Raw genomic sequence first — 3,758 nt, 5'->3', positions numbered from 1 at the left:
GTATTCCCTTACACATACAGATCCATTAGCAAAGGACACAGTCTTATTGGCTCAAAGTGGTTTGGACATGATATCTGTTCAGTCGTTGGCTATTCAGAGTACCATTTTGTAGAACAGTGACCTTAACGGAGGAAGGTTTGACTGGGTATTATCTCTGAAGTACTTTCAGCATTGAAGTGCTAGAAATTTTTTTTAACATTATCTAGGTAGTGCTTGTGTGAGTTATACACATATAAAAATTAACAGAGCCGTACACTTAAAATTTGTGCATTTTACTTCAAGTTACATTTAATTTTAAAAGTCCATGAATAAAACCAATAGGAAAAATATTGCAATATAGAGGATGGCAGAACATTAATATCAATAATGTTTAAATTGATGTTACAAATTTACAAGAAGGGGACAAACAACTCTAGAAAAATGGGCAAAGAAAATGAATAGGCAGTTCCAAAAATTATAAAAGCATATATTTTGGCTCGGCAGCCTCACTTCTGGAAATTTATCCTACAGATATATTTAACTGTGCAATGTTATTATTTCAGTATTACTTATGATAGAAAAAGACTGTGAACACTGAAAATCTGAGACAGGTCTCAGTTAATTAATTAATTTATTTATGTATTTATTTGATATGGAGTTTTGCTCTTGTTGCCCAGGCTGGAATGCAAAGGTGGGGTCTCGGCTCACTGCAAGCTCCACCTCCCAGGTTCAAGCTATTCTCCTGCCTCAGCCTCCAGAGTAGTTGGGATTACAGGTGCCGGCCACCACGCCTGACTAGTTTTCGTATTTTTAGTAGAGATGGGGTTTCACCATGTTGGTCAAGTTGGTCTCAAACTGCTGACCTCTAGTGATCCTCCCGCCTCAGCCTCCCAAAGCACTGGGATTACAGGCCCGGCAGTCTCAGTTAATTTGGAAAGTTTATTTTACCAAGACTGAGGACTAGCCAGTGACCCAGCCTCAGGAAGTTCTGACGACTTGTGCCCAAGGTGGTTGGGGCGTAGCTTGGTTTTTTACATTTTAGGGAGATATGAGACACCAATCAATATATGTAAGAAATACATTAGTTCCTTCCAGAAAGGTGGAGACAGCTCAAAGCAAAGGCCCCCACTGGGCGCTTCCAGGTCACAGGAAGGTGAGACAGATGGTTGCATTCGAGTTTCTGGTAAGTGTTTCCAAAGGAGGCAATCAGAATCTGCATCATCTGTCTCTGTGAGCAGAGGGATGACTGAATAGACTGGGAGGCAAATTTGCCCTGAGTGATTCCCAGCTTGAAGGGGCCCAAGATATTTTCCTTTCCCAAGACTAAACCTGAGTATGCATCAATATAGGACTAGCTAAATGAACTATATTTACCTCCATACAGTTGATAACCTGTTCACAGATTTATTGGCTATGTGGGTATTCTTTTTGTAAAATATCTGTTCAAATCTTTTTTTTTTTTTTTCTCTTGAGACAGAGTCTTGCTCTGTCGCCCAGGCTGGAGTGCAGTGGTGTGATCTCAACTCACTGCAACCTCCACCTCCCAGGTTCAAGCAATTATCTTGCCTCAGTCTCTCAAGTAGCTGGGATTACAGGCACCCGCCACCACACCCAGCTAATTTTTTGTATTTTCAGTAGAGACGGGGTTTCACCATGTTTGGCCAGGCTAGTCTCAAACTCCTGACCTCAGGTGATCCACCCTTCTCAGCCTCCCAAACTGCTGAGATTACAGGCATAAGCCACCACGTCGGCTGTTCAGACCTTTTGAATATTTTTCCATTTACTTATTAATCGTTTTGTTATTGATTTCTGCAGTTACTAATATAATCTGGACACAACTCCTTTGACAGATATAGGTAACTCAAATATTTTCTTCTCTGTAAATTGTCTTTTGACAATTTGAACAACAAAAGTTCTTAATTTTAATATTGTCCAACATATAATTTTTTTCTTTTATGATTACCATATTTTATATCTTTTTTAAGAAATGCTGACCAGGTGTGCTGGCTCACGCCTGAAATCCCAGCACTTTGGGAGGCCAAAGTAGGCGGATCATGAGGTCAGGAGTTCGAGACCAGCCTGACCAACGTGTTGAAACCCTGTCTCTACTAAAAATATAAAAATTAGCCGGGCGTGGTGGTGCGTGCCTGTAATCCCAGCTTCTCAGTGTCATGCGCGTCCGTGTGAAGAGACCACCAAACAGGCTTTGTGTGAGCAACATGGCTGCTTATTTCACCTAGGTGCAGGCGGGCTGAGTCCGAAGAGAGTCAGCGAAGGGAGATAAGGGTGGGGCCGTTTTACAGGATTTGGGTAGGTAAAGGAAAATTCCAGTCAAAGGGGTGTTCTCTGGCGGGCAGGAGTGGGAATCACAAGGTGCTCAGTGGGGGAGCAAGCCAGGATGAGCCAGGCACAAGATAATGTCATCGCTTAAGGCCAGGTCCAGCCATTTTCACTTCTTTTGTGGTGGAATGTCATCAGTTAAGGTGGGGCAGGGCATTTTCACTTCTTTTGTGATTCTTCAGTTACTTCAGGCCATCTGGGCTTATACACGCAAGCCACAGGGGATGCGATTGCTTGGCTTGGGCCCAGAGGCCTGACACTCAGGAGGCTGAGGCAGGAGAAAGAACCGCTTGAACCCGGAAGGTGGAGGTTGCAGTGAGATCGTGCCACTGCATTCCAGCCTGGGCGACAGAGCAGAGACTCTGTCTCAGAAAAAAGAAAAGAAAAGAAAAGAAAAAGAAACAAAAGAAATGCTGACTTACTCCACAGTCATAAAGATGTTCTCTAATGTTTTCCTCTAAAGACTTTTTTTTTACTTGAACATTTAGATAGGCAATCTATATAGAAATTATTTTTGTGTATGTTGTAAAATAAGGGTCAAAATAATTTGGGGTATGTGGATATTCAAATGGTGTTTATTTATTGAAATGATCATCATTTCCTACATTGTATTGCAGCATCATCTTTGTTATAAACAGTATGTGTGTGAGTCATTTTCTGAACTCTGTGTTCATTGGTTGCCCTATGTATCTGTGTCAATTCCACTCTGATATAACAACTATAGCTTTAAAATAGGTCTTAGATTGGGTAATTCAATCCTACACCATTATTCTTTAAGATTGACTTTGCTATCCTTGGCTCTTTGCACTTCCAAGTTGACTTTAAAAAGTCAACTTGTCAATTTCTATTCTCACAAAACCTGCTAGAATTTTGTTGCAGAACTGTAGAATGTTTTGAGAAATGTTGACATCTTTATAATATGAGCTTTCCAAATCATAAGCATGGTATGTTTCCATTTATTTAGATCTTCTTCAATTTCTTTCAGTCAAATTCCATAACTTTTAATATTGAAGTCTAGAAGATCTTTTGTTAGATTTATTCGTAAATCTATTTATATAAATAAATATATAAATGTATTCCTTAAATTTCTCTTTTCTATTTCTTTGTGACTGATGTTTGATACAATTTATTTTTGTGTATTTTAATTTAGAGAATGTGTTAAATATATGTTCCCTTTTAATTTCATATTTTCCTCCTCTCTCTGACTATATTAGATTCTATTAACTTAGAGCAGCAGTCTACTTTCATGTATATATAACTGTAAAACTTTATCATATATCATAATAAATGTTTTCTGATGTTGTAATCACTAAGGACACAAATATTCTTTACTCATCACTGATACTTAGATTTTTTTATTATTATTGTTATACTTTAAGTTCTAGGGTACATGTGCATAATGTACAGGTTTTTTACATATGTATACTTGTGCCATGTTG

Source organism: Colobus angolensis, unplaced genomic scaffold, assembly GCF_000951035.1.
Source record: "Colobus angolensis palliatus isolate OR3802 unplaced genomic scaffold, Cang.pa_1.0 Scaffold31, whole genome shotgun sequence".
Classification (NCBI taxonomy): Eukaryota; Metazoa; Chordata; class Mammalia; order Primates; family Cercopithecidae; genus Colobus; species Colobus angolensis.
This window is presented reverse-complemented; position numbering follows the sequence as displayed.